Source organism: Arachis ipaensis, chromosome B04 (assembly GCF_000816755.2).
Source record: "Arachis ipaensis cultivar K30076 chromosome B04, Araip1.1, whole genome shotgun sequence".
Taxonomy (NCBI): Eukaryota; Viridiplantae; Streptophyta; class Magnoliopsida; order Fabales; family Fabaceae; genus Arachis; species Arachis ipaensis.
This window is the reverse complement of record NC_029788.2, coordinates 119,972,158-119,990,089: the sequence shown is the minus strand read 5'-3', so window position 1 is coordinate 119,990,089 and position 17,932 is coordinate 119,972,158. Positions and strand designations below refer to the sequence as shown.

General features: G+C 34.0%; 3 long non-coding RNA genes, 1 other non-coding gene and 1 pseudogene across 4 annotated transcripts; 4 read left to right on the top strand and 1 right to left on the bottom strand.

Annotated features, from left to right (window-relative positions):
• Positions 715-3,669, top strand: LOC107635014. Its single transcript, XR_001619090.2, has 2 exons — positions 715-1,056; positions 3,295-3,669. It is a non-coding gene; the product is annotated as an uncharacterized LOC107635014 (long non-coding RNA).
• Positions 6,565-10,298, top strand: LOC107635007 (annotated as a pseudogene).
• LOC107637103 lies at positions 10,957-12,545 on the top strand. Its single transcript, XR_002361831.1, has 3 exons — positions 10,957-11,012; positions 11,119-12,337; positions 12,447-12,545. It is a non-coding gene; the product is annotated as an uncharacterized LOC107637103 (transcript).
• LOC110271277 lies at positions 13,109-13,359 on the bottom strand. The gene is made up of 2 exons (XR_002361832.1): positions 13,317-13,359; positions 13,109-13,207 (listed from the first exon to the last, which is right to left on the bottom strand). It is a non-coding gene; the product is annotated as an uncharacterized LOC110271277 (long non-coding RNA).
• LOC110271278 lies at positions 14,988-16,347 on the top strand. Its single transcript, XR_002361833.1, has 2 exons — positions 14,988-15,120; positions 15,813-16,347. It is a non-coding gene; the product is annotated as an uncharacterized LOC110271278 (long non-coding RNA).

The following is a 17,932-nucleotide window of genomic DNA, read 5'->3' as shown; positions in this document are numbered from 1 at the left end:
ACCGTAAATTCTATTAATAAATTTCTAATGATATAATAATATCGAGTCAAATTTAAATAAAATAATTTAAATCTTAAAAATAATTTTAAAATTTATTTTAGACATTAAAAATAAGAACGATACCTTCTTCTTTGTATTTATTATCGTAAGCAAGAGTGGAATGTGAATTTTTTTTTCCTCTCTCGTGGGAAAGAAAAGGGGAGTAAAATATTGTGAAAAATGCCGGTATTGTATCATTATGGCCAATAAAAAAGAGACACGTGTCAGTGAAAATTGCAACACGATGCAGAAGATCAAAGTCAGAAATACAAACGAATTGTACTGTAAGTCTTCAGTCTTATATGTACAGACATAGTAGCTAAAATCTCAATTTAACTCTTAAAATTTTTCGATATTACAATTTTAAATGAGTCAATCGACTTTATGAAATTTATACTAAGTTTGACGATTTTACGATTTAAATTTTATTAAGATTTTATATTTTACATACTTAATTTACTTTTTCGATTTTACGTAAAATCTCGATTTTTCCTACCTTGTGTACGGGCCATATGGAACCAACCCAGGTATGGCAATCCAAAAAAAGGCATATGGTATGCTGTATACGATTAGGTAGGCAATGAGAGATTTGTCTTATAGTGAACGTTGAATAGACAAAATTAACCCTGGCAAAGTAAGTGAAATGTCATAATTGTCCTGCTTAGAATGGCAAAAAGGCCATGGCTGAAATAGAATGGCGTAGGAGGGCTTCGGCTTGGAGAGTTGTGTTGGGTAATGGGCATTCACACTCCCACCCTTATCCTGGGTGAAACCGAAAAGAATTAACAATTGAAGCCCTAACCACTCGGTGACGCAGCCCTGTCGCCGGCAGTCACGTCAACCACCGTAGCCACATCAACCCCGCAGTCCCGTCGCGTGTGGAAGTCCGGCACCTTCGCAGGAGCGTGAGGTCGTCTCATCTGTTGGAGCGCGCTCTCACTGTGTTCACCGTGCCTCTGTCACCGCCACCGTGCCCCCGTCACCGTCTCCTCTGCGTGCTTCCCTCCCGTGCGTGAGGTAGGTCTTCTCGTTTTCTCCATTTTGTAATTATTTTTTAGTTTTGTAATCTAGAAAGAGTATTGCTGTTTTCATTTTTGGGATTACTGGTTCTAAAATTTTTTATTTCATATTCTAGTTACTATTAGTAATGGTGTCTTCTTTACAATGTTCATCACCTTTGTGATGTTATATTCTACGTTATTATAATCTGTGACTAGGAATCATTTAGTTTGGTTATTTACTTAATGTTGTACATGATTTTTGTTAGCTACATTTTGAATTTTTTTTTTGTTGTGACTTGGAGTCATTTGGTTTGCTTAATCTCACTGCAAGGTGACTCTGTGATCGTCATTCATCTCTCGTCATCTCTCCGGTAGGCTGATGCTTCTTCAGTGGCATCTATTTTTGTATTTCTTTTTTAAGATTCTCCGGTTATAGTAGTCTTAGGTCCCTGCAACTTGGTATTGAACTTTTCCTCTGTTAGATACTTTGATGGTTGATAATTATGACAAGTTAGAATTATCAACAAATTCGAATTTGAGGTAAAGGTTGTAGATTTTGTTTCTATGCCCAATTTGGTGACCTTGCCCAGTGACTTCGAGGATGTATGAAGTCGTTACAGTATTTCTTGGTTTAAAGATGCATCAATCGTGTGGTGCTTCTTGTGTGAGTCACAAATTAAAATTCTAGAACTTATTTCATGTGGATTGTTAAAGTGTTACATAGCTAAGGTACCTGAGTCATGTCAAATAGATAAAGTTATAAACAGAACCTGCTAATTAGCCAAATATGATAATAAGCTTATTAATTTTGTGAATTATTGTTAAGAGAAAAAAGGGGAACAGAGGTTGGTTCTAAGAAGCACCTTTTCGTTGTCATCGCAACTGTAATGAGCCTGCAATTTCGGTTTGGGCATGAAACTTAAGTACCAGGCAAATAATAAACCAATCAAATAAAAGTCATGAAACTTTAGGAATAGTATTTGTTTCTTTTTTTTCCCCTCTTTAAAATTAAAGTAAGTCGTCTTCCAAGTTAATAATACATGAATACCTGTTAGAATATCATTGACTTTTAAATGACAAAATTGAGAAAAAATATTTTTGACCAACTCAAAATAAAATTCATAAAACTTGGAAGTTTAATTATGGCACTTATATATAACAACATTGTATTAGAAATAGAATTTGCAACATTTATTAAGAGGGCCTAGCTTAACTAAAAATTTGAAGCTGAATTGAATATGAAGATTAAGAATCTAATTCCAATGCCTCCTGAATATCTACAATAATGGCTAGTTCAGGAAGCAACAAGACTCTAAGACCCACGTATTCATGTCTTCCATTGTGTCTGAATCTTAATGGAATGGGAAACTGATCAGTGTAGACACTAGACAATGACTAATCAAATTTTTAACAGAAAGGCTAAACCTGTGCACTAATTAAGGGCCTCAAAATAAGCTCAACCTTCTTGATGGCCTCTTAAATTTGTTCAATCTATGTTTTGTATTGGCATATGTAGCCTTGACCTCATCTCTTATTTTGTTATTGAGAGTGACACACGCTTTTCTATAATGCACCAAATTTGCCTTCAATTCTTCAAATTCCCATTTTATCATCCTACTTCCATACACGGTATAAACCTTCAAAACAGAACTTTATAACTTTGACCCACTTGCTGGTTGGAAGTTTGAAACATGTCATTATATCCACGTTATGTGCAGCTTAGTCACTAATTGCTGATTCAGAAATCGAAATTATGGAAAAAGTTGCTGATTATGGAAATTTTTGTTGATTTTCTGATGCATTCATGTACTGAACGAAGCACTTTTACTGTTGCCGATGAAGCCATAGTAACTCTAACTGTTACTTTGTTGTTGAATTAAGTAAAATAAAATTAATTTCCGTTAGTATGGATTGATGGCGTTTATATATTTTTTTGTTTGTGTTTGATCAGTTAGACAGTTACTGAATTTAATAGTATTTGTTATGTGTGTATGTAATTATAGGTTGTTTTGTTTAGTCTTTTGTTTTTGTTATTTAAATATTTAATTATGATTTTGTATTAATGATGCTAAAATGCTAGCATTATCGTATTGAATATCTTAATTTGAGTTGAAACATTAATTTTCTATTTCATAAGGATCATAGATTGTAATATAATTTGCACTTCTTGATGAGGACATCATCAATTATAAGAAATTATTTGGTCACTTGAATTATGGCCCCCTAAATAATTAGTGTACCTCTGTCCATGCAGGAAACATCACTGGACATTGGCATGGACGAGGCGGCGTTTGGAACAGAATATTTAGATGGTGATGGTGACCTGGGAAATGATGTACGTGGCAGCAGTTTAACAAGGCCGGAGGAGGTGATGGAGATGATGTTTAACTCTCCCGATGAGGCTGCTTGTTTCGACGTTTCCAAGTGACGATTCCAGTAAACTTATCCGCCGTTGCAAATGCCTTAGCAATCCTTTCCATATCGCATTGTGCTCTTGTTAATGAACCAATGTTACTTACCTTTTCATGCAGTTAACTTACTTTTCGATCATGCATTCTACCTTAGTTGTTACATCATTAAAATAAATTCCTCTACCCACACCATGCAGACTTGGAATGGTTTCCACTAATCATGCTTTCGCTTATATTACTTATCATCTAAACGAAGACAACAACGAAAAATAACTATTTATTCTAAAAAACTAATATCATGCCCAATAATTGTCTATTCTAAAAAATTAAACATAATGAATTAATACATTTCTATAAATAACATCGATCCATGTTGAAAAGAGTAACTGAAGCGCGACAATACGAATAACAATATACTACGTCACAAGTAAAATTGTGTATTTTTCACCTAATCAACACTTTTTTTCTATAAAATCAACAAAATACGATTTATTTTTTTTTAATTTACACGTGTATCAAAAACAGACAATTACTTTGCATTAAAAAAATAATAACATTTAATTTAATACTATTATCTCATATATAAAATATCATTCATTTATTAAAAATTCATTTTATTTAACAAAAATATTTTTGAAAATACTTAATTAATATAAATATTTTTTTTTCAGCTGAGTCCCACAACAACAAGCCAACATTACGTCCAGTTTTGGAATCCAACTAAAAAACTACTTCATGTCAGTGCCACAATGAATTACCGTGCCAATCAGTTTATCCCACACCATGGATCTTAGCCGTTATATTCCACATTATTAACTGCCTCCTCCATCTGAACCATTAACATATTTTAATTTATATTTGAATGGTTCACATGTTTGTCATACCAAATTCCGTCTCCGTACATCGTCATACGGGAACACCTTCCTAAATTATTTTGAGGATAAAAAATGAAACCCTTTATTGCTTCTTTGGTTTAACAAACTCCAAACTAAACACACTTTAACAGTGTAAGATTACATTTTTTGGTTTGCATGTTAGATCTTCAAAGAAAAGGCCTAAGGTAATATCGATGTTTGAGTAAAAAGAGCTACCGTTACCATATTAATTAAGCTCATCTACAGCATAAATGAATTTATTATAGACATGATATATAACTGAATATAATAATATTATTTGATCTATATAGTTGAGTTCATCTTAATGGAATTTTTTGTTTAAGTTTTCAAGCATTAAAATATAATTTTATCCATGCATTAATATTTTTACCATTTTGCATAACTTTGATGGAGACCAAACCTGCCTTCTAAGACGGAAGATGTGTAGTAAATCCTCGAAGTATTTCATACCTTTTTTCAGCGTAGTATTACCACAAATAATATTTGCTTTCGAAATAGTCATTCACATATGACTATGAGTGGCATCGTATTTTTTGGAATCTTCCACATTGATCTTGCAGCTTCATTTGAGGCACATATTTCCTCTATTTATTTCCACATTGTTATAACTTAATATATTTAGCCACCCAAATAAAAGCAACACATTGCCTTCATCCAAGAGTGTAGATCTATCTTTTCAGACCGGTCGGACCTATAACACAGACAACTATGGAAGTTCATCTTCAGAATGAAAATTGGTCTATTTATTCACCATATTCAAAGCAATGTTTTTGAAAGCTCAATATTTTTGAGTCAAATATTCACAACATCATATGCAAGTAACTAAATCTTTACAAAAAAAAATTATTAAAACCGGAAAATGTTCATATTTTGAGGGAATAAAACTTGATTAACAATAAAAAAGGCAACAAAGTTAGCGAGAAACAGTGTGTTGTTTAATTAGCATAGTTTTGAAACAATTTTATAATCAATGTCCTACTGAAATCTTAGAGGAAAAATCAATTACTTCCTCAAAGAAGTGAGCTTCACACATGCATTGCACCTCATATAATTTGAGGCCTCTGTTGTTATTTCCAAATCGTATAAGTTGATAAGCAGTTAACAGTTATTCAGAACCAAAACACATAACATCTAAACTATAAAGCAATTTAGCAAAAAACAAAGGCATAAACATAATAATTAACTAATTGATTAAAAAAATGCATAAGAAGTAAGTAGTGAATATGAGATTAATTACTGAATGCATCTGGTCAACAATCCAATCCTCAATCCTCGAATCCACGCCATGAAACAAAGAAGGCCATCTCACTTTCGCAGCCTGAAAGGTATCCTAATTAATGAAAAAGTGAAAACTTGAAATGAAAAAACAAGTAAGAGAGAAAGGAGAGAGGGTACAGTACCTTGAGAGCAGAGAGAGAGCTCTCACCGCAGCTATCACAGAGGATTCCATCGAAGTCCAAAGCATAAAGCTCCCCCATTTCACTCTGCACTTGATAATTGATATTTTCACTGCATCGTTATTATGCTCCTTCCTCACTCTTCACAACTCACAATTCAACGCTCCGTTCCTTACGTCCCTGATGTAGCCACGTGTTTGCTAATCATTTTTATTTATTTTTTTGTTGTATATTATTATATAATAAATTTATTTATGTGTTCATTTAAAGCTTGTAATAACTTTTTTATATTTAATGCATATTTCAAAACTTATCTTTGTATCAACCTTAACTATCAAATGGAATTGATTAGAAGTGCGATGATTTTATGCGATAAAAATATATGATAAATTTATTATATAATTATATATCAAAAGAGGATAATTTACTTTCTAATTTCCATTAAGCAATTGCTTATATAATTTGATTTGTATCACTCAAATTTTTCATCGAATTAAACATAAATAATTAATTTTAGGTATCTATAGTTTAATTAAATTATCGATTAGCAACTTTAACTTATAAAGTTTGTAAATAGATTCAATTAGATATTGAGTAACTATCGTTATTATTATTTTTTTTTTTTCTAAAAAAGGGAATATTCAATTGGATGTTGCACTGGTATAATTTATTTTTTAAAATAAAAAACTATATCTACAAGTTTTTGGTCATGGACTAGAAACCGAAATCAACTGGCCCATAATGTATTTTGACGCAGGCCAAAATAGACAATCATAAGCCCAAAAAAATGGAGAGAAAAGTGGCTCTTCCCGGGAACAATGTTGTATTTTCCATTTGATTTTGCTCTCTTCACTCTTCACTGTCACATTGCACCAAACAACTGCGTGGAAAAAGCCAGGCGCCTTCACTGAGTCGTGCTTGCCACGCGCACCCAATTGGATCTGCTCGCATCTGTATTCTCTGTTTTCTCGGTAAAGACCTTTCTTCACTCCACAATCCTTTTCTCTTCTTTTAGGTTTAATTAGGGTTTTTTCCTCACTTTCTTAATCTAATTGGATTTGGTTTGTTCTCAATTTCAGTTAGTGTTCATATTTGTCTTTAGAATATTCTATGACATTTTTCCTTTCAAATCAACGAAAATTAATCAATTTTGCATTGTAGTTTGTGAATTTTGAAAGCCATTTATTGAACCGAAGCTTTGATATCACTCAAGTTCAATTTCACTGTATGATAATGATGATGCTTTCATAAATCTGATTAATATATCCATTAGAGTTAGTGTTAAGTTCTATCAGGCTGTGTGTATGTGAACTCCAGCACAATGGATTATTGTTTATTGACTACCAATCCTAAGAGTGCGTGGAATCCGTTACAATTTGTTTTTTCAAATTTTGATTCCAAATTGATGATTCCATTGTTGATTTTATCAGAAGAAACATGAATTCAGAGGAAGCTGCACAAATTCCCAGAAGAACTACAAGGTCTTTAGCTTCATCTTCTGCGTCGACTTCTAATAATGCATCTTCTGCAAAAGTAAATAGCCTTGAACCTCTAACAATCAATGACCTTTTAGTTGGAGGAGACCCTATTAGCCTAGATGAATTGTTTTCTAATTTCCCCGGTAGAAGTAGCCAGATTCTCGAGATTGTAAGTCTTTTGGGGCCATTGAACACTCCAATGCTTCCTTTGTTTGTGTATGGTGGTGCTTCCACTGGAAAAATCAGTATCATTCTTCAATTATTCCGGCATCTCAACAGGCCTCTTGTTTATTCTAGCTGCAGGACGTGTTATAATCAGCGTATCTTGTTTGAATCTATTCTAAATCAGTTGCATCTCCATAGAAAAAGTTCTGCCAATGGCTATTCAAATGCAAAGCGCTGTGAGAGACCATCGGATTTTATTAATTTTCTTATGGAAGCATTGACCGATGCCATAAACAATCTGAAGGAGAAGTCGGAGAAGTTGATATCAGGCAAGACAATGGCACAAGGGGGGATTGGAAACATGATCTACTTGGTATTTGACAATTTTCAGCTTGTTAGAGAGTGGGATAAGAGCTCTACTTTATTACCCTTTCTGTTTAATCTCTATGATCTGCTGAAGATTCCTGAGGTGGGTCTAATATTTATCAGCAATACTTCTCCAGATACCTTTTACTCCTCTAACATGGGTTATGTGGAGCCTATCCCTCATCCCTGTGTACTTTCCTGATTACACAGATGCTGATCTTCGCAAAATATTGTTGAGAAACCAAGCAGACTCGAAGCTGTATTCTTCATTCTTGGAGTAAGACATCTTATTACTATTACTTTCCTTTCTCAGATTTACATAATCTCATAGTGAATTTTTGTTTATTTTTCATGCAGTGTGGCTTTAAGGTCTTTCTTTAGGGTTACTAGGCAGGTTGATGAATTGTCCACTGCCTTCAAACCACTATATGAAAAATATTGTGAACCTTTAAGTGATAAAAGAGTCTTTCTTAATGGAGACAAAGACAAAGACATGAAGAGAAAGTTATTTAGTCATATCAATCCTCACATCACGTCCTCTCTGAATGAGATATTTAAGGTTTCATCTCATCCTTCAGCTGAAGTTGAGAACTCCAAAGAGGCAAATCTGAAGGTGAATCAAAAGAAACTGGAGCGACGTGAAGAAATTGCCAAGCTAGACTTTCACATGTCTACGAGTGCGAAGTATCTTCTTATTTCAGCATTTCTTGCTTCCCGAAATCCAGCTACTCTTGATGCTTCACTTTTTGATTCCAAAGGAGGTTCTGATAATCGAAAGCGAAAGAGGAAGTAAGCATGTTGATTTGTTGGTTGATGTGTAATTTACAAAAATTAGTTCTCTAGCCATAGTATGATTCTGCTTTTGTTCTCTCTCTTTTTTTAAGCTGTGGATGTTTAACTTTCTAGTCTATTGTTCTTTTTTGTGTGTAGACCCTCTTAGAAGGTGCCTGAAAGAAAGGAAAGTTTAGAAGAGGAGTTACTAATGAAAGGACCTGGAAGTTTCCCACTGGGGAGGTTGTTAGCCATCTTTCAGTGTATTGTATCGGTTGCAGAAGATTCGTCGGATGAGGACAAACAAAGCGGCGAGCTGATGTCTGATGTTCTGTTGCAGCTATCCAGTCTCTGCAATGCTAAATTTATATTTAAAGGAAGAAGCTGTCCAATTGAAGGCTCAGTTCGGTATCGGTCAACTGTATCAGAAGACTTGGCTTTGAAGGTAACCTCAGTTCCCACGTAACACTCCCACAAAATTCTTGGTTTATTTATATGACATTTGGAAAACAAATGAGGAATAATATTTTCATTGTTGTTTAAGCAGGTTGCAAGGAGCCTCAAGTTCCCTTTATCAAGTTATTTGTATAAAAGAACCTAGCAATCTTTGACTTTGGTTCTTCTGCTTCACAAATCCTGGTTATCCATTTTTCTCTAATAGAATCTGTACAACCTATGATGCTGCTATCTGCAGTTATCCTCATGAAATTGCCGGAATTATCCCTATGAATTGTAACATTGGATGGATTGAATAATTTTCAATGCACATGGAATTTCCAAAAATGCATATATATCGCAGATTTAACCTTTAGTGCAGTATGGATTCTGAAATAATGTTTCTCTTGGCAGATATGGAATTGTAGCATGGCACAAATTGTGTTTAAGACCCAATTTTCTTAATAAATTTCTTGTACTTCAAATGAATGCCCCATCTATTTCAATTTTCCAGAATGGGAATTTTTAGCCAAAGTCACTCATGAAAACTCTCTAAAATTCTTAGACTCAATATGTGCATTTCAATGGAAAATATAGTGAACATACTGGTTCCGTTTATTGTGCTGGCATATAACAACCCCTTTCTTCAACTTCTTATTCATGTTGCTATTGTGTTTGTTGTGTTGGAAATGATGATGTTAAACAAATTTGATGCTAATCAAAATCATGTAGCTGATATAAATAATGAAAATTTAGCTCCTTTTAAACTCTGCCATTACTGTTTTGTGAAGTTGGCGGATGGTGAAGCTTTTTAGTATCATGGGAATTCAGAATTCTTGTGTGTAATTAGCTAACAAGTAGCTTTCAAATTGTTCTCTTTCTGTTTTTATTTTCTTTTTATATATGGAATCAGGAAATTTGTAAAAACCACTCTGTCTTTTTTTGTCTTTTCTATTTTTTATGTGTGTTAACTTAATGTGATATTTGGATAATACCAAGTTCAAATGGAAGCATGCTTAGTAAGATGTGAGCAGCAGTAATGTAACTATAAATGTTTTTGCCATTTTGAAAAAAAAAAAGTAAGTTAAATGTGTTGATAGTTTTCTCTTGTTTGAAGTATTTTCTTTTTGAAGTTTTATTGTTTGGAAATGTTAATTAAGAAATTTCGGGTGGAAATAGGCATCAATCAATTCTTATACTTAGTTTTGTAATAGTAGGATAGGGCATGTCTTAGTTGCTGCTTTATGTATTTGCATACTCTTCATTTATGTATTGTTATTCATTACACATTTTGACTTCTTATCCTATTTATGCAGGGTCTCTCTGAATTTAGGAGGTGCTGCTGAATTATTCACCATTCTACACTTTGGCAAGGTTTATGTCTGTTATCCTTGCTTGTTGAAATATTGTGATATAGGGAATTGTGTATCACTGCCAATGCTTTCATGGACCATATGCATTTGATGCTGCTGCTAGAGAAGCTTAATCCTGATCCCAAACCTCGTTTGATTAGTGGATGTATTATCTGGTTGTCTGGAATTGAAATTTGAATTTGAATTTCCACCTCTGCATATATTGGTCGAACCGTGATTTCGTGAATAAACTTCAAATATCAGTAGTTTCCGCTTTTGACACTAGTTTAAAATGTCAGAAATTGACATGGCAGTTAGTAAACCCGAGGTGCGTATCTGCTTGTATGATATAAGTAATTTCTAGTTTAAGATCCTCTCCTGGTTCTGTGATTATGATTTTTTTTTTTTTCTCTTACAATTTTTTATCCTGAGATATTGAGAGATTTTAAAATCCAGTGTTTAACTTCTTGCTTCAGATTATGCAGCCGTATATCTGGCTTCAGACACCAGATGGTGCAATAAAACAAGTGGAACAGGAAATTGCAATGTTTTGCCCTTTTATTTGTCAAGAAGTAATACAAAAAGGCACAGGATCTTCAAAGAACTGTGCAATATGTCTTCCTCAACGAGTCACCCCTACTATTTTGAGCTTAATACTTGATTATTGCCGATTTCATCAAGTACCAGGTCGCTCAAACAAGGTTTTTATGTTTCTTCACTTTTTTTATGTTGTTATAAACTTAATAATCAAATATAAGATGCACTTTAAATGGAAAGGTTTTATTTGACGGCTTAGTTTTTGTATAGGAGCGGAAGTCTTATGATGAGAAATTCATGCGGATGGACACGAAGCAGTTATGTGAGTTGACATCTGCTGCAGACAGCCTTCAGTTGAAACCATTGGTTGATCTTACCAGCCGTACACTTGCTCGAATAATTGAAGGAAAATCCCCTGAGGAAATACGCGGCATATTTAATTTGCCAGATGATCTTACAGAGGTATCTGGTGCTTGCAATAACCATGATTCAATTCTTTTTTCGATGTCAGTTTTGCTGTTGCTTGCAATAACCATGATTCAATTCTTTTTTCGATGTCAGTTTTGCTGTTTTTAGACATTCTATTTGATCCAGGAAAAGAAATTGGAGCCCTTGAAAAACACAACTGTTGATCCGAGGATCAGGCTTGGAACCGCTTGTAACTGAGCATTTTTCGATCCCCTTTACATGAGTTTTACTTAATGCTTTTTGTTGTTGTTAGACCGATGAAATGGTGCAACTTCGTCCTAGTTGAGTAATTTCCATTTGATGTAATTTGTTGACCACATGAAACTACCTCTTCTACGCCTGTAAGATGAGCTTACAAGTTGATTCATGTCCATCTTGACAACATTGAAACTCGAAATTAGTAGTACTCAGTTCTTTCGTTAATGTTTGTCTGCATCAAGTATAGACAGTGTAGGTGGTCCAATGATCTTGTTGAAATGAAGAGAAGAAATATACCAAAAGGTAGGACTGTCAGGACAAAGAGATTTTTTTTGGTTGTTGAAGTAAAGCCTTTAATATGTCAGCCACTCACCATATTTAGAGGGAAAGTCCGCTATAAGGGCCATGTGCTTTACTTTAAAGAGAATTGAAATGTCTAATCCTATTCCACAAAACTCGCTTGTCTAAAAATTTATCAGCGAAGGTTTGAAATTACGCTCCAACTAACTAAACAATATATGTTTCTCGTCTAAATTTCCTAGTTATACAATCATTTCATTCATTGGGATTTATATTTAAGCTTTTGTGTTTGACAATGTCCGGAAACTCTTGAGTCTTGAGTAGTGGTCTTCTGTAGGCTGTAGCCTTTTATTTTATTTTCCTGTTTCATCTGCTTGGGGATGCAGATGCCTAACTGTTAGTGAGAAATTTTGTTACAGATCCAAAGGAGATGCAAAATTCTAAGAATAAAAATAAAAACCGAAGAAGAAAAGAGCAACAGACGAGCTCTTCTTTGAAGGAAGCTTCTGAACTGAACAATAAGGTAGTCATAATATCTAATATCAAATTTGGCTTCAAGTTAAATTTGAAAAAACAAGTTCAGTTATTTACTATATATGTTCCAAGTGTTTATTGCTTTTTACTTCTAATAGGAGATAAATGGCAAACTGATGGAACTAATGGAGTTTCCGAGGCCTCTCAGTCTAATACAGAAGACAGCACTTTTGTTCCTAGAGAGTTTGATGATGGAGATATAGATGAGGAGATCGATCCTGCATTAGAGGAAAAACTTGACAGGTGGGGCTAGACTATATTCTAAGTGCAGTGTTTACACTTCATGCTAAAATTTGAAGTTGTATTTTTCTTTTTGTGGATGACAATCATTATCTTTAGCATAGTTGCAGTGGCAGATCACTTGCACTATTCTCTTTATTCTATCATATGGAGAGGACATAGCATCAGAATGATTGATTAGCTCTTTCTTTCAACAAATTGTATTTCTTGAATCATTTAACTGATTCACATGCAACCAGCAATACATGATTCAAGAAATACAATTTGTTGAAAGAAAGAGCTCATCAATCATTCTGATGCTATGTCCTCTCCATATGATAGAATAAAGAGAATAGTGCAAGTGATCTGCCACTGCAACTATGCTAAAGATAATGATTGTCATCCACAAAAAGAAAAATACAACTTCAAATTTTAGCATGAAGTGTAAACACTGCACTTAGAATATAGTCTAGCCCCACCTGTCAAGTTTTTCCTGTAATGCAGGATCGATCTCCTCATCTATATCTCCATCATCAAACTCTCTAGGAACAAAAGTGCTGTCTTCTGTATTAGACTGAGAGGTCTCGGAAACTCCATTAGCTCCATCAGTTTGGGGTCTGATATTATGACCATTTATCTCCTATTAGAAGTAAAAAGCAATAAACACTTGGAACATATATAGTAAATAACTGAACTTGTTTTTTTAAATTTAACTTGAAGCCAAATTTGATATTAGATATTATGACTACCTTGTTGTTCAGTTCAGAAGCTTCCTTCAAAGAAGAGCTCGTCGTCTGTTGCTCTTTTCTTCTTCGTTTTTTCTTTTTATTCTTAGAATTTTGCATCTCCTTTGGATCTGTAACAACATTTCTCACTAACAGTTAGGCATCTGCATCCCCAAGCAGATGAAACAGGAAAATAAAATAAAAGGCTACAGCCTACAGAAGACCACTACTCAAGACTCAAGAGTTTCCGGACATTGTCAAACACAAAAGCTTAAATATAAATCCCAATGAATGAAATGATTGTATAACTAGGAAATTTAGACGAGAAACAGATATTGTTTAGTTAGTTGGAGCGTAATTTCAAACCTTCGCTGATAAATTTTTAGACAAGCGAGTTTTGTGGAATAGGATTAGACATTTCAATTCTCTTTAAAGTAAAGCACATGGCCCTTATAGAGGACTTTCCCTCTAAATATGGTGAGTGGCTGACATATTAAAGGCTTTACTTTAACAACCAAAAAAGGATCTCTTTGTCTTCACAGTCCTACCTTTTGGTATATTTCTTCTCTTCATTTCAACAAGATCATTGGACCACCTACACTGTCTATACTTGATGCAGACAAACATTAACGAAAGAACTGAGTACTACTAATTTCGAGTTTCAATGTTGTCAAGATGGACATGAATCAACTTGTAAGCTCATCTTACAGGCGTAGAAGAGGTAGTTTCATGTGGTCAACAAATTACATCAAATGGAAATTACTCAACTAGGACGAAGTTGCACCATTTCATCGGTCTAGCAACAACAAAAAGCATTAAGTAAAACTCATGGAAAAGGAATCCAAAAATGCTCTGCATCATTTCCATCAATAAAAGACAAAAGGTCATCGATTGAACGATCATCCACATTCTCTACTTCAATTTCAACATTCTGAAACATGTGCCCGACCAAATCTTGTTAAACATCAACATTTTACAATTAAAGAATCAGGACATTAAAAACGGTACAAGAAATTAAATAATACTTTACAAATTGGACAGTGTGCTTGCACTGTAATGTGATGAAAAAAATAAGAAACAATATTTACACCTTTAGCCTCTCATGCTCCTTCAGCTCTTTCCTTTTCTTAGCATACAAGCGGTTCAAAAGCCTGATCCTCGGATCAGCAGTTGTGTTTTTCACGGGCTCCAATTTCTCTTCCTGGATCAAATAGAATGTCTAAAAACAACAAAACTGACATCGAAAAAAGAATTGAAACATGGTTATTGCAAGCACCAGATACCTCTGTAAGATCATCTGGCAAACTAAATATGCCGCGTAGAGAGAGTAAGGTAGATATTGAAAAAACATGCACCAGTTTCTATCGTTCTTCTATCAGTTCATCTATATTCTCTGTGATGGTGTCGAGGTTAGGCGGCCTCGAGAGAGTAAGACGGCTGCTGCTTGTATGAGTGGAGGTAGAGAGCTGCTGTGCTGCAGCGTGTTGGTTGAGAGGGGGAGGGAGGGGAACGAGCAGGTAGACATTGCTGCGATGGAGGTCAGCCTCGGGAGGAACGATGAGGAGGTTGGAGGAAGAGTATTTTTTGACGATATGGTTAGGATGAGCTCTCATCACATCAGCGGCCTTGATGGTGCGAGCAGTGAGCTCTTCAATTCTGCCATTGGAGTGAACTATTCGTATCACGTCCAATGGCCCGCATGGTAGGATGCATGATATGCATCCTCTTATGCTCTTCATTATTAAAGCTACGTTGGAGAAGAAGATGGGGTAAAAGTGGCAAAGGATGAAATGGTGGCCGAATGGGAGAAGAAGATGGAAGTTTTAAGGTAAGACTGGTTTTTTCTTAAGTTGACGTATGATAAACCTCTATTTCCTTGGAGAAGAAGATGGGGAAGCTTAAACCAAAATATATATAGAAAAAGATGCGGGTCACATAAAGAGAAAGAGAGAGAGTGAAAGGGAATGGGAATGGCCTTTACTTTTACTCTCTTGTTAGTTCTACGATATTGTTCTATGGAAGCGGGCGGGCTGTTAGAAGTTCGGCCCGGTTTTTTTTGTGTCGCATACTCATACACATACAATAAGAGAGAACCCACTCCTTCCCTTCTTCTTTGACTGACTGAATAGGGTTCGCTCTTCTCTCGATGTTCCCATTCTGATAGCCTCTTTAATGATCTTTTCTATAGGTAGAAAAGAGGGCTTTTATCACGTTTGAGAGTAGTTCCCTCTTTGGCAGAAAGTGGAAAGTCTTCGAGTACTCATCCTATAAACTATAGTTTAGGAAGTAAACTATAAAGTTTTTGTTGCTTTCATCACCCCTAATTTACACCATAATAATAATACCCTTCCAATATTAATATTTTATACATATATTAATAATTTGCACTAGTGGAATTACTTGGTAATTGTAAGACTATCCTTAATCTGAGATGCTATGCTTCAAATATTTTTCAATTAAAAACTAATCTGATCTAGATTTTCCTCTCTCTTTCTTGTACTGATTACTTTTTTATAATAGGTGTTTGCGCGCACTTTGGAGAAGAAGATGCAGACGTACACACCTGATGGTCCCAAATAACCTACACAACCCCCTTACCACACATTTAATTCACTCCACTTGCATTATTAAATCACCATTTGGCCCCACCCTTCATCTCATCTAGTTATTATATCGTATCACAATCATCAACTCTATCACGTGATACAATAAGTTCTCCTCTCCTCTTCTCTTTGTGGCAAATTCGCAATGGCATTCACCCGTAATATTCTCCAAACTTCAGAGCATCAGAAATCTTTTTTAGCATTATGGGCTGTCTTTTTCCGGGAAACAGGCCACAGCCTATTTTCCTAGGTTGTCCCCAACGTACACTATTCTATTCATACATACAACTCCCTCTTTCGCATTTTAATACGATAAATATTTACATGTAATTATTTTTATATATTATATGTAGTCAAACTTTTTTTTTACTATATTTTCGTATTTTGTATATAATTATTTCTTTTTTTTTTAAAATATTCTACATTTTTATTGAAGTTGCCATTTTTTTCGCCACATGTTGTCAAAATTATTATTACATTTTTTCTTAGAAAGTAAATATTAGATATAAAAAAGATAGTACTAATTAAATAGCAAAATCATTTTAACATTCTTACCACTATTGCTCCCATTATACTAGCTAGTACTAGTATTAATATATATAACTATATATTATTGGAAAATTTTCAAGTGTACTGTCATACCGGTGTTTCAATAATTTTTAACCGTTGATCTTAATTATAAAAAATATATATAATATATATAATTAAGATTAACGATTAAAAATCACTGATACACCGATATGACGGTACACTTGAAAATCTTCCTATATTATTACGTTTAGATTCACCCAACAAAAAAGGGACATCATATTTCTCATGATAGTGATAAACTTTTTAACGCTAGAATAAGTGTTTACAAAACTCATCCATAATTGTGGTTGAGAAAACTTTAATATATATTCTCCTTAACAATAATGTTGGATGAACTGTTCTTTAATTTTTACTTTTTTTTTTGTGTTATTTAAATGTTTCAGTTTTATCTTTATCCTATTCATATTATGAATAAAAAACAATATGAAATTTATTAATGAAAATGTGTTGATATGTAATTATATATATTGACATATGTGTGGCATTTCCTATTCCAAACTTTTAAACTCGTGAGTTGTTTTGTACCTTTTTTTAGTAAGTAACTAAGATTCGATTTCATGCTTTCATGGTTTTAGGTTTTGCTGTAAAGGCCTTAGAAGTCACCAATCCCAATCCTCTCCATGGCTGCATACTATTACTACAAACACCGACATTATCCATTTCTCAATTACTATGCACAAATAGCACTCGCTATTATTAAATAAGCATGACAAAAGCTTGTCTGTTTAATTTGGGGAAGAAACGGAGAGGAGTCGGGGAGCAGTGGAGAATGTGAAGTATGGGGAAAAGATGAAATTATTTCGTATGAAAGGGAAGGAAATTAGAACAAGTAGAAGAAGATTGTACCTGAAAGAAGCACTATTGGGGCCAACATTCAACATTCAACCCTTCATCGTTTTAACGTGCAACCCAACACAAAACAAAGATTATAAAATTAAGATATATTATTTGGTAATGATATAGTGTACGCTTAGAAAAGAGATGCATATGTGAGAGTAGTGTGAAGTTTTCTTAGTTCCCCAAAAACAAGACACAAAGGCTACAAAGTTGGGCCCTCACATATGATACAGCTTATGATAGTGCATATCCACACATGACACTCCCACCACGCTTCATACATTCATGCTTATTGCTTTGGATCACACGTGCACACTTTTTGTCTCAAAAAAAACTATATATTCTTTGTTTCATAGATATTTTCCTTTAATGTTGTTATGTAAATAGGTTTTTAAATAGTTTGATTTTTGAATTATCGTCCTTTAATTAGTCATAGATATTCTCTTATTACATCATATCAATCAACATCTTGAACTTTAATATCCTGTTACTTAAATACTATATATGAATGTAATTGTATTAGAAAAATATTAGTATTTTTATTAGTAATAATATTATAGAATTATAAATTTTTTAAAAATAAATTATATTCTAATATTTGATTTTATT